At 37.8% G+C, this 13,162-nt stretch overlaps 1 long non-coding RNA gene across 1 annotated transcript in view; it reads left to right on the top strand.

Moving 5' to 3' along the window:
* The window catches only part of LOC129491274 (uncharacterized), a 41,399-nt gene extending 28,447 nt beyond the window's left edge, over nt 1-12,952 (top strand). Inside the window, exons 4-5 of the long non-coding RNA XR_008660496.2 lie at nt 10,673-10,809; nt 12,713-12,952. This is a non-coding gene — a long non-coding RNA (uncharacterized lncRNA). The remainder of the gene's footprint in view (nt 1-10,672; nt 10,810-12,712) is intronic.
* Nucleotides 12,953-13,162: the final 210 nt, after the last annotated feature.

Below are 13,162 nucleotides of genomic sequence, written 5' to 3'. Positions count from 1 at the left end.
CTAATCTTTTATTATGTAAATAGACTCTCTACCTGCCCTGCACCATGTTGCCTGTTTCTTTGTGGTTGACAAAGAAAAGGGAAGATAAAGCCTCCTTGAACATGCCTGGCCCCCAGGTAGCCTCTTCCTATTAGCTTAGCTGCTGGCATTCACCCATGCAAGCTGCCAGCTTGCTTTTCTACGTCTGCAGCTTGACTTTACAGGCTGCTGTTTGTTAGAAAAGAAATTATTTGGGGGCTGCTTTTGTTAGTAGGGAAACCTTACCAAGGACTCTCTTACCCTGATGAGCTACCCAAATAATTTCTTTCTAGCTGCTGTATCACTATGTGTACAAAAATATGAGAGAGGATTTATTAAAGGAGTTGGCTCATGAAATTACAGTGGCTGAGAAGTCCCACGACAGGCCATCCACAAGCTGGAGACCCTGGGATGCCAAAAGCTGCAGGACTCTGTGGGCCCCTGGTGCAAGTCCTAGAGTTCAAAGGGTGGTGAGCCTGGAGTTCTGATGTCCAAGTTAGCAGAAGAAATGTCTGTGCCACCTCTCAGAGAGAGACCAGTTCACCTTCTGTATTTGTTCTCTCCCAGCCACTAGCCAGTAGGATGGTACCCAACAACATTGAGGGGATTCTTTCACACTTAATCCACTTGGACTCATGCACTGATCTCCCTTGGAAACACCCTGTGATGGTTAATATTGAGTGTCAACCTGATTGGATTGAAGTACGCAAAGTATCCTTCCTTGGTGTGTCTGTAAGGGTGCTGTCAAATGAGATTAACATTTGAGTCAGTGGACTGGGAGAGGCAGACCCACCCTCAATCTAGGGGGGCACCATCTAATCAGCTGCCAGTGAGGCTAGAATAAAGCAAGCAGGAGAATATGGAAGAGCAGACTTCCGGCCTTTATTTTTCTCCCGTGCTGGATGCTTCCTCCCTCGAACATCAGACTCCAAGTTCTTCAGCTTTTGGATTCTTGGCCTTACACCAGTAGTTTGTCAGGGGCTCTCAGGCTTTTGGCCACAAACTGAAGGCTGCACTGTTGGCTTCCCTACTTTTGAGGATTTGGGACTTGTACTGATCCACCACTGGCTTCCTTTCTCCTCAACTTGCAGACAGCCTATGGTGGGACATTACCTTGTGATTGTGTGAGTCAATTCTCCTTAATAAAGTCCCTTTCATATATACAGATACCCTATTAGTTCTGTCTCTCTAGAGAACTCTGACTAATACACACCCTCACAGATACCCTAAACGATGTTTTATGAGGTTTCTAGGAATTTCTTAATCCAGTCAAGTTGACACCTCAAATTAAGTCCATAAGTCTACACCTTGTCAACTTGGCACCCAGAGTCATCTTTTTAAACCATACTTAATTTATATAAATAAAGGCAATACCGAAGGAATAGTTCCACATAACATGATGCAACTATTCTGTGCTTGTGATTTTTGAGATTTTAGATGTTAGGGATTTTAGACTTTAGGGATTTTGATCTTTTGGGATTTCAACATTTAGGATTATGGAGTTTGAGATTGTGTATTTTAGTATTATTATCCAAATCTCATGTCCTGAACCCCATCCATCATGAAGATTAAATAAAACATTTACAAAAAGTTTAAAGTGTCTATCAGATAATAACTACTTAATAGCTATTTTTAATAGTTGAATATTACTTTGAAATTATTTTTATGCATTCTACCAATTTAGATGTTTGTAGTCATTTGACATATATTTATTAGAAATCTAATAAAATTAACATAATATTATATTTTTTTAAATTTTAAAGACAGATTATGTGTAATCATATTAAATAACAGAATCTGGTCATTTCCAATATTAATAATTAATTTTTTACACAGGGCCAAAGATGTGATTTGGTTGTCAGAGGTCTTAGTGGGAGTATCGTGAGGAAAATGGGACCGAGAAAAAGAGAAGTAAATCAGCTCAATTTCAAATGTTCCCCAGGCACAAAATTGATCATTAGATCGTAAATTCAAAGTGAAAGAAAATAATGACAAGATCAATCATATTGGACATATTGCCAGGCGGCTCAAAAACAGAAGACATTCAAAATCCCAGTATATAAGGTTGAATGAGTAATTGTGCCAAGTGTCATATGAGTGAGATTCCCAGAGGTACAAATAAATAAATCCAAAAAATCAATATGCCATGAGGTTGACATTTCACATACTGATTCCCTTGCTCCCTTTTCCCATCTTTGCTAAGTAGAAAGGGATAGAAATGTCCTCCGACAGATGTCCACATAAGTAGAGATGGACTCTCTGCCAGTCGAATTGGAGACACCAGATACTGTCAGTGCGACTGGACTAACTAGATGCCAACCGTATGCATACAATTGGAAAGAGGGGACATGGGAAAACGTCTGGTTAATAAGAAACAGAAACCCAGCTAAATAAATGTTAGTATTTTTGAACGAAGAACAGTGGTAATAATATAAAAACATTCTCATTTTTCCAAGACTCTATGTATTCACTTCTGAACATTCAGGTTGTATCAACAGTTCTCAATTTGATTGGTCTCGCCCACTTTTATTCTCTACAAAAGAATGCCCTCCTCTCCTAAAATAGCCACAATGATTCTCAGTGGCTCCATGACTATAAAAATTCTCTTTTCATGTCTCATAACTCCGCTGGATGTTTTCTTCTGCATTTTGTTTCCACTAACACTACCCTTAGGTAAGATCTTCTCCACTCCTCACCCTGCCCCCTCGAACCTCCCTATCCACTCCATCTCATGATAGAATGACAGTACAACCCAGGGCTGTGGGGCCTGTATGGTGACTTGGGTGGCAAGGGGAAAAATACAAAAAGAGATTATTCCCTATTTTATTTTCCCTCTTTACCCTCAGTATAGAGATCACTGATAATAGTAACTAGTAATTTGGATGTGTGTCCCCACCCAAATCTCATATTGAAATGCAATCCTCATTGTTGGAGGTACAGCCTGGTAGAAGGTGACTGGATAGTGGCAAGTGGATTTCTCATGTATAGTTTAGCCCCATGCCCCTTGGTACTGTCTCTGTGATAGTGAATGAGTTCTTTGGAGATCTGGTAGTTTAAAAGTGTGTGGCACCTTCCCCCTCACTCTCTGTGGCTCCTGCTCCCACCATGTGAGCCAGCTGCTCCCTGCTGGCCTTCTGCCATAATTGGAAGCTTCCTGAAGCCTCTCCAGAAGCCAAGCAGATGTCAGCACCATGCTTCCTGTAAAGCCTCCAGAACCATGAGCCGTGTAAATCTCTTTTCTTTCTAAATTCATCAGTTTCAGGTCTTTCTTCATAGCAATGGGAGAACGGACTAATAGAGAAATACCACCCCCTCTACCACCTTCCTCCTCTTTATTTGAAAGCTTTGGCTGACATTCCCTTGCCAGCATTTAGTATTTATGATAAAATGCTAATGAATCTTATCTCAATCCTTTGTGTGGCCTAAGCCCATTTTTAGGGAGAACAAACAATCTTTTTCACCGAGGGTTGTTCTGGTTTACTTCCATTGTCCCAGGGCAAGTATTTAGCCCCTCCTTTAACTTTTAAAAGTGGCCTGTTTTGGAAGATAAGTCATATGGACTTTGTGCTTATAGGGCAGAAGTGAAAAAAATTCATGGGGAGGAATGAGCATAGGAAAAAATGATTATTTGTATCCATTGTCTGATTTGCATTGTTAGTGGGAAATAACTCTATCACTTAAAAAAGGCAAGAAGGGCCAGGCGCGGTGGCTGATGCCTGTAATCCTAGCACTTTGGGAGACTGAGGTGGGCGGATTTTTGCCTGAGTTCAGGAGTTTGAGACCAGCCTGGGCAACACAGTGAAACCCAGTCTCTGCTAAAATACAAAAAATTAGCCAGGCATGGTGGCATGCGCCTGTAATCCCAGCTACTCAGGAGGCTGAGACAGGAGAATCACTTGAACCTGGGAGGTGAAGGTTGCAGTGAGCCGAGATCACACCATTGCAATCCAGCCTGGGTGACAGAGCAAGACTCTGTCTCAGAAAAAAAAAAAAAAAAAAAAAATATAGCAAGAAGGAAGATAAGAGTAGAAAACAAACAAACAACTCCCCCACCACCCATCCCCCAAACACATCAAAGGAATTAGGTGCTATGTCTGCATCCAGAGAAGGAAGGGACTCCTGTCCAGTAGCAGTAGTTGCAGCAGTGGAATGAAAGCTGGCAGGTTAATTTTCACCTGGTGAGGGAAAAGCAGAGGCACTAGGAGCACACTATTTGGGACCCTCAAACCCCCTAGATGACTACAAGGAGAGTCAGGTGTGTGTGGTGGTGGCAGGGGGACAATAGAGGGAACAGGAGAGCAGCTTTTTGGCTGGGCTGTAGGCAGTGATACTTTCTCTATTCTTCCCCCTCCCCATTAGAATTCTGAGTCTGCTTTTGCAGAAACATTGTTATACATGATGATTAAGTTCTATAATTCCATTAGCAGAGTACTAAGCTTCAGATACATTGAGCTTAATTAAGCTTTTATGGAAAGGCCTGGGGAATTAAACACCACGTATAACATTGTTCATTTGAAAAAATGTATTCCCAAATGTAAACAACTGCTCAACAAACAAACTTCTGGAATACTATTTCTTTGAAAGTTATGGATTAGAAAAAGCCTGATCAGTTGTTTTCAAACCAAGCTGCACATTAGAACCATCAAGGAGCTTTTTAAAAAATGCTGTGATATGTGTTCCACACCTTAAGATTCTAATTTAATTTGCCTGGGGTGAGGTCTGCAGAAAAGTAATTTTAAAGAGCTCCATGCAGCAGGGTTGAGAACCACTAGACTAATAAATGGGTCTTGGATTTAAATTTAAATAAGTAGGTCAGGAGGATTTGTTTTCATTACAAAGGGGCATTTTTTTTTTCCTAATATAATTCACTTCCACTTTCTTAAATATTATTCAACCTAAGCAACCATTTTAGTTGAGCCTTTTCAAAAAAGACACACATAGTGTAAAAATAAATACACCTCCAAAAGAACAAATAAATAAATACACCTTCTTACCAAACATACAGTTACCATTGACTCTTTTAGACTTACTGTGCATTGTTAAAAAGGAAAAATTCTCAACATATTGACAACAGAAAATTTCATAAGAAATTAATTCCATATATTTGAAAGATTTCATGCTTTTTCAGTCCCACCCTGCCGGATCCTGGCAAAATTTTAGTGTAGAATTGAGTCATAAAACCCTCCCTGAAGATCCCCTAAGCAAGATTTTGCTGCTCCAGTGGAGACCAGTGTTGTGGAGATGAAGTTTATTAAGCATATGAACTCCTCCAAGTTCAGAATGAAGGGCTAATTATGAGAGCCAGATTTTTGCTTAGACAGGGTTAATGGTATTATCTCCATTGGTAAAATTCTAGTAATTCAGGAAATCCTGTGGTCTCCCCAAGTCCTCTACTTGTCATAAATGAGGGGCCACTAGAGCAGTCTCACAACCCTGCAGGGAGGTCCTCCAGCCCACTGCTCTTGTTCCACTGACATGCAGTCTTCTTCTGTCTTCCTTGTTAGCTCACTTTCTCATTCTTCACCGAACAAGTGTATCTGAATATCTTCTGAAAATTTTTCTAAGAATGTAAAATTTCATGTAATGAAGACTATGTTCCTTCCCAATCTCCACTGACTTCCATTCAGTGAATGCAAAAGTATGTATGCACATTTTTGAGGGCTCTAAAATAACAGGAATGTGTCAATGCTATGAATATTAAAGAAGAGATTGTTTCCCTGGTCAAATTTCTTTATCCTCCACACTCAGCCCTAGGCAAGGTAGGAAATAAGTGAACACACTCACTTTCCTTGTGTGTAAACAACCATGGTATGTATGCACATTTTACATATCAAGTTATGAAATTTATTACGTTTACATACATAAATTATAATTTAACCAAACTCCAAGAAAAAGTGCTATGTGCTCAGTGTTCCTTACTTGCAGTTCATTATTAATATGACTATAACTTATATATAGAAAATAGGTAATACACAGAAAATAACTAGTTTAATTTCTATTACCCCTAAAATAAAGCAGTAGTTACTTAGAGGTATTTTGAAAGACATAATAAACTGAAACTGATGTGTGCAATATTTTGGTTTCAGTTAGGCAGGTGATTAAGAAAAATGATTCATTCATTTACAAATTTCTGGCCAGGCACAGTGGCTCGTGCCTGTAATCCCAGCACTTTGGGATGTGGAGGTGGGTGGATCAATTGAGGCCAGGAGTTCAAGAGCAGCCTGGCCACATGGTGAAATCCCATCTCTACTAAAAATACAAAAATTAGCCAGGTGTGATGGCACATGCCTGTAATCCCAGCTACTCAGGTGGCTGAGACACAAGAATTGCTTGAACCCGGGAGGCAGAGGTTGCAGTGATTCGAGATTGCACTACTGCACTCCAGCCTGGGCAACAGAGAGAGACTCTGTCTCAAAAAAATAAAATACAATAAAAAATAAATATAAAACTTTCTATTGCACAACTACTATGTGGGAGGCAAGATTCCATGAATTGAGAGTAGAGAGGTGAATAAATCAGACAAAAATCTTTGCCCCCTCAGGGCTTATATTCTAGTGGGAACTTACAATTTTGTGCATGGCATATAATGTACTCTTGAAAAACTATGTCTAAAGTTTTTTCTTGAACATGTTCTTCAACATTCATCCAAGCTAAATTTGTATCCTTTCAACTATAGATACTGAAAAGAATGAGGTGGCAGTAAAGGGTTTGGTTAATGAAAATAGAGGAATTATATGGGATGGAACATTAGCAGGAATAGAAAGTAAATGGATTAAGAAACTATTCTCACTATACAAAATTCTCTGATCCCAAGGGTTGCCAGGATCAAAGTTGTCTGCTCAGAATTAAAACGACTGAAATCCTGCATATTTTTAAAGTGTGTTTGCTCATTTTTTATCCATGTGCATGCTTTTAAGAGTTCTACTGTAAAAGTACCAGTGCTGCACTCTGCCTTGCATGCTAAATTATAATAAGAATAATGGGATGGGGAGAATAAATCTTTCCAAACAGACAAATCTAGTCTGGAACAGTGAATATGAAGAAGCCTTTGAAAGAGAAACAAATGGAAAATTAGATGGGAAGGAGCCTGCAGAGAGTGGCACACAGCAGTCAAAGATGAACTGAAATAACCTTGCCTAAAAGGACAAAGGGTAAGAGCTGACTGCTGCCAAGGGCCAGGCCAAGGTGCAGGTACTGCCAGACAGAACCAAAGACAATGGAGCCATCAAGCCAAGAAGAATAAAATGGCTTTGTGTGATTCTGAAGGAGAGAGGAAGGTGGTGATTATGAAATGCAAATCCTAGTGAGATTTCCAAATGTAATTGCATTTCTGTAACTTTAACCTGCCTCCACCTGCCAATATCAGCCTTGAAGACATCAACCAAGAAGCTAAGAGAGACTATCATCCCCCAGTTTTAAGCCATGTGTGACTTACCACTCATGATGATAATCCTACTCCTAGAAAGGGTCATCTATATAAAATAAAATAGACTTTTTGAGTTTCCTAGCAAAAATGGAAGTGAGATATGTATATATATTTTTTCATGCTTCTCGGTAGCTTAAAAAGTTTAAATTGTAAAACATATCAAAGTTTGTGAGAGACCTTCAGTAGAGTGAGTAAAACTGCTCCTTTCTCAGAGATAAAACACCTTTCTCCCTAAGACACTTAATACTGATTTCTGAATCAAAAGGGAGAGAAAATACATTTAAGATTCCTCTAGTGTATGCTATTAATACTACTTGTATTTGATTGCTGGGATATCATGGACCTGGATGTTTTAATTATAGTGGGTAATTTGACACCATTGAGGAGAACAAACTGTGATTATGTTCTCTATTTGATCTCAGTATTTCCTGTGGGCCCATATCTCCTACTGAAATAGAATAGTTGGACTTGCAGGCCTGGGGTGGTGGCTCATGCCTGCAATCCCAGCACTTTGGGAGGCCAAGGTGGGTGAATCACCTGAGGTCTGGAGTTCAAGACCAGTCTGGACAACATGATATAACTCCCTCTCTACTAAAAATAAAAAAAAAAATTAGTCAGGCATGGTGGCAGGCACCTGTAATCCAAGCTACTTGGGAGGTGGAGGCAGGAGAATCACTTGAACCCAGGAGGAGGTGGAGGATGCAGTGAGCTGAGATCTCGCCACTGCACTCCAGCCTGGGCAACAAGAGAAAAACTCCACCTCAAAATAAATAAATAAATAAATAAATGAATAAGAAAGGCATTCAATGAGATTTTAGCCAAAGAGTCAACATTCTTCTCAATGACAAAGAGATGGAAGAAATATTTCCATATATCAAATAGAAACTTAGCAAGATCTGTGGGGTTTTCTCAAAGATATGTCAGTAACAGTGTAATGGGAACTTCCTCACAAGGCAATGATTAGCCTTCGATTGTTCAATTTTTTTCTCTATGACTTCCAAGATGTTCCAATTCGAGCTATATATTCCTTTTATAACCCTGATCTCATTAGCTATGGCTCCTTAGGAGCTGGGACTGCCAGCCATTTCAGAGTCAAAGAATCCTGGATTCACTCTCGCACTTACTACTTTCGTAAAATTGAGCCATGTCCTTTAAGCTCTCAAAATCGTACTTTCCCCTTCTGTGAAAAGGAGATAATCATAGTTACTAACTCAAAGTGCTGTTACAAATATTCACTGAATGTGGGCTGCACAGTGCTTGGGATACTCAACAAACTTTAGCAATAATAATTAATAATAATAATACTCATTATTCTTATTGGTTGCCTCAGCACTTGTTATAATATCTTGCACCTAAAGTTAATGTGTAAAATCGTGGTAATTACAGCAGTTCACAGGTTTCCTGCTGCCCATAGAAAACCTAGAATAGATATATTAATAAAATGATAAACCAAATAGTTGGATCCTTGGTTGATTTTCTTCCAGAGGATTTTATCAAGAGTTTCTGTAAAATAGCTCTGTTCTTTCCCAACCCTCTTCTTCATAAATTAGTAACTGGGCTCAAGGTTAGTTAACTCAGTGTATTGCATTTGCTACTAAATATATACACAATAAATGCATTTCAAATAAATCTATTCTGTTGAGCACAAGACTAAAATTATATTGCATCAATCTACTAAAATCAAAAAAGCGAATCACAAATGACTCCATAATTAAACAAAGCAAAACTACTTTAGTGTTAATGGTGCATCAAACATTCATTTTTGTGATAAATAATAGAACCTTGTTTATACTCAGTTAATCTAGACATCTATATTGACTCAAAACTATTTGGACTTTCTTGATTAATTTTGACGTCTCAGAATCTGTTGATTCCTAGTTCCTGATGTGGATGTGAATAAAGCCTAATTAAAAAGTCTAAAGAAATATCTTTTGTTTCCCAGCATAGCTGAGTATTAGAGCTATTTGCAACTGAGCTGCTTATTGCAAAATTTTGACACAGTTCATTTTCTTAATCTTTGTAGTTTGGCTGCTCCCCAAAATTAAGCTCCTTATTAACCATCTCTGCACATGTTATAGTTTTTAAAAGCATATCATGTTTTTATTCCTTGTTTTCCATAGTTTAATGTGGTGTTATATACCCTCTAAAATATAGTTTCCCTTCAGTTAGGGTAGGAATGTTCACTAACGTACTTTGATGGTCAGGAAACTGAAACACAATTTCTTCCAACACATAATGATTTGAGGAACAGAACATGTGAAGATCAGTACCACTATGGAGACATATTTCTTGAAATTAAATGGCAAGGATTATATATTAATTACATTGATGGAAGTAATTTTATGCTCTATGCTGATTTGTTGTGACTCTACAGTTTATAAGGAATATATAGTTATCTTATATATTGCCATAATTAAAGTCTCTCAATAGAATATGGAAATATAACAAATATTTAGATTTTAATTTTTACTCTGCTGGTAAGATCATGTCACATTATTAACTTCTTTTCTCCAGTCAAATAAATGCACAGAAATTTCACAAAGTTCTTCCCCACTTACCCTTCCTAATTTTTACACCCAAGACTCATTTCGTGATGATTAACTTCTTGGAAGACAGACTGACTCTTTATAGAGTAGAGGCAGCTGTGGCAAATATAGGCTGTAGCACTTTAAAGCTTATAGATTTAACAATGAACTGCTGAATCAAGAAGAAGGAATTTCACGTATGAAAGTCTGACTGCGTCACAGATCCCTTAATTGGGCCAATTCCTGTTCTGTGGAAAAGACACCTTCATATAAAGATTAGTTCGAAGCTACCAAGGTCATCAAATAGTGACGCTTGACTGGATTTTCTTGTGATTAAATACTACCTTAAACAAATGCAAAATAACCTGAGTCCTTCTCAACTGACGAAGAACAATAGATGGTTTTGAGGGTGTCAGGTTCAAGACTGTGGTGATAGGTTCATTTCTCCAAAGTGTTGATTTGGTTCTTTTCTCTTGTAAGAATGTATAGAATGATAACCCAGCTGTGCCCTAACCATATGTTCAGACTCACACAAAAGTCAAATCAGCTTTCTTTTTCTAAATTACTTCCTCCCTTGATGTATGGACCTTATTTATAACCTCCCTTTGTGTAGTCATAACACTATCACATAGGGCTTAGTTTCTGAAAACCATAGCAATTGCCTGAAAATTGATTTGATGTCTTTTGCCCATCTCTCCCTTAGGTCCCTGAAGACATTTTAATATGAGCCATGACATTATGATGGATGAAATCTGGCATTTTACTGTAGCAATGCTACTCCCATGTGGAAAATAACAGCTTGTTCAAAAGCTGGTCTTTCAGCCAGATTTAGAATATACAGTAAGCCACATTTCCAATCTTTTCCCTTTTCTTTCCCTTCAAAATTTCTTTCCCAAACTTCTTTGTGTTGATTATCAAATTCTCCAAGTATCACAGGTTGAAGCTAATTGAAGTTCACATAATACTAACAATAAACATCACCAAAAGACAAGGTTAATTGTGAATAGGAAACAACCTGAATATTTGAACATAGAGTAAAATAATTATTCAACACAAATGTCCATCTGCAAAATCACCAACCTTCTGTTGATTTGTGAAGCAATTTTATATTTTTAAGAGATATTGTAAGGCTTACAAGAAACTGCCTCTCTAATGCCAGGTAGGACAGATGCAAAAAAAAGAATGATTGTTTATTCTTTAATAAACCCTATGTTCTTATTTGTAAATTATAACATTTTTTCTAAATTTATATGAACTACCATAGTCAACTCTTTAAGGACTAATAAATACAAATGTATTTACTGATTTCCTAATAAAAGAGAGAGAAAATACATTTAAGATTCCTCTAGTGTATGCAATTAATACTACTTATATTTGATTGATGGCATATCATGGACCTGGATGTTTTAAATATAGTGAGTAGTTTTGACACCATTGAGGGGAACCAACTGTGACTATGTTCTCTATTTGTTCTCAGTATTTCCTATGGGCCCATATCTCCTATCGAAATAGATTAGTTGGACTTGCAGGCCTGGGGTGGTGGCTCACGCCTGTAATCCCAGCACTTGGGGAGGCCAAGGTGGGCAGATTATCTGAGGTCAGGAGTTCGATCCCAGCCTGGTCAACATGGTGAAACCTCACCTCTACTAAAACATACAAAAATTAGCTGGTTGTGGTGGCATGCACCTGTAATCCCAGCTACTCGGGAGGCTGAGGCAGGAAAATTGCTTGAACCCAGGAGGTGGAGGCTGCAGTGAGCTGAGATTGTGTCACTTATCTCAAGCCCGGGTGACAGAGCAAGACTCTGTCTCCAAAAAAAAAAAAAAAAAAAAAAAGAACAGTTGGACTTGCAGAAAAGATGGAAATACATTGTAATAAAAACATAAAAACTACATAAAAAATTTAAAAAACCATGTAATACTGATGCACTTCACCCATATAACTCAATATTTATTTATTTAATGACCTACTATAAGCAGGTGACTGATTATTAATGTGAAGAAAGTGATACTGGTTAATGAGTATTGAATTCAGAGATCCAAACTTCCAGAGTGCAGCCCTGTTGCAGATCTGTTTCATGTCAGTGGAGGATAGAATAGCATTCACATTCCCCACACTCATTCACTATTAAATGATAAAATGAGGCAATCATTGTCAATAAACATATACCTTATGAATTACTTAGCCACCTGAATTTCAACATTGAGAGGAGACTGAACTGAAGGTAAAATCTGGTTCATGCCATGGGCATTTTGTTTGGTCCAGTTTACTTTGTGTGCATTAATTTGACTTAATTTACTTTTCAGTTTCACTTTTATTTTGTTCACTTTTTGTAGCTACCTCCTTCAAATTCCTTTGACAACCTGAGAATGTCTTACAGTTGAACGTAATATTAATTACATTTCAAAGCAAACCTTTATTCATTTGGGGGCAATCTGTGAAACAGAAATCTGTGACTGAAGCTGTTGCCAAGCCAATTACTGCAAAATAACTCAAATATGTCTCGACAGATTGCATTTTTCCTATTGTAAGATTGTTTATTTTGTAGACCAAAAGGCTACATTCACTTTAATTAAAATGATTTTACTCACATAGTTAAATATATCAGCCCTTCCCTGGGACTATATATGGGTTTATGTATAGACAGGGTGTGCTAATGAAAATCTCTGGGATTTTATTCTAACTGCATAATTCTGTTTTTTTCTCTTTTTTCTTTTTTTTTTTTTTTGTTACGTGTTTCTAGGCTTTCTTTATGTCAAGGCATCCTTTGTATGAACAAGTCGAAGTAGAAAGAACTAATCAGCACTGAAGACTAGAGTGCAAAGAAATTATTCAGTGCTCAAAGAAATCCACCCTAGGCACAATCACATTGCATCGCACATGCAGAAGAGAGTGGTGAATTGCAACAAGTTCAGTTGGAATAAGCACTTGATATTCAGATGCTTATCGAAACGATTCAGATTTCTTAGTACCATACAACAAGGCTGGGAATTTTCATTTTTATTTTATTTTTTCTGAAGTTCCTGAAACACGGTTGTACGAGGTTTTATAAATATCCTTTTCTCTTCAGTATGATATAACATCAGTCAATATATTGATTTTCAGAAGAAAGAAGAAATTTTAACAATTGTGAGCTCTATCTTTTGAACTTGTAATGAACTGTCATCACATATTTGTGTTTTTGTAGTTTCGC

This window comes from Symphalangus syndactylus, chromosome 10, assembly GCF_028878055.3.
Source record: "Symphalangus syndactylus isolate Jambi chromosome 10, NHGRI_mSymSyn1-v2.1_pri, whole genome shotgun sequence".
NCBI lineage: Eukaryota > Metazoa > Chordata > Mammalia > Primates > Hylobatidae > Symphalangus > Symphalangus syndactylus.
This window is presented reverse-complemented; position numbering and strand designations above follow the sequence as displayed.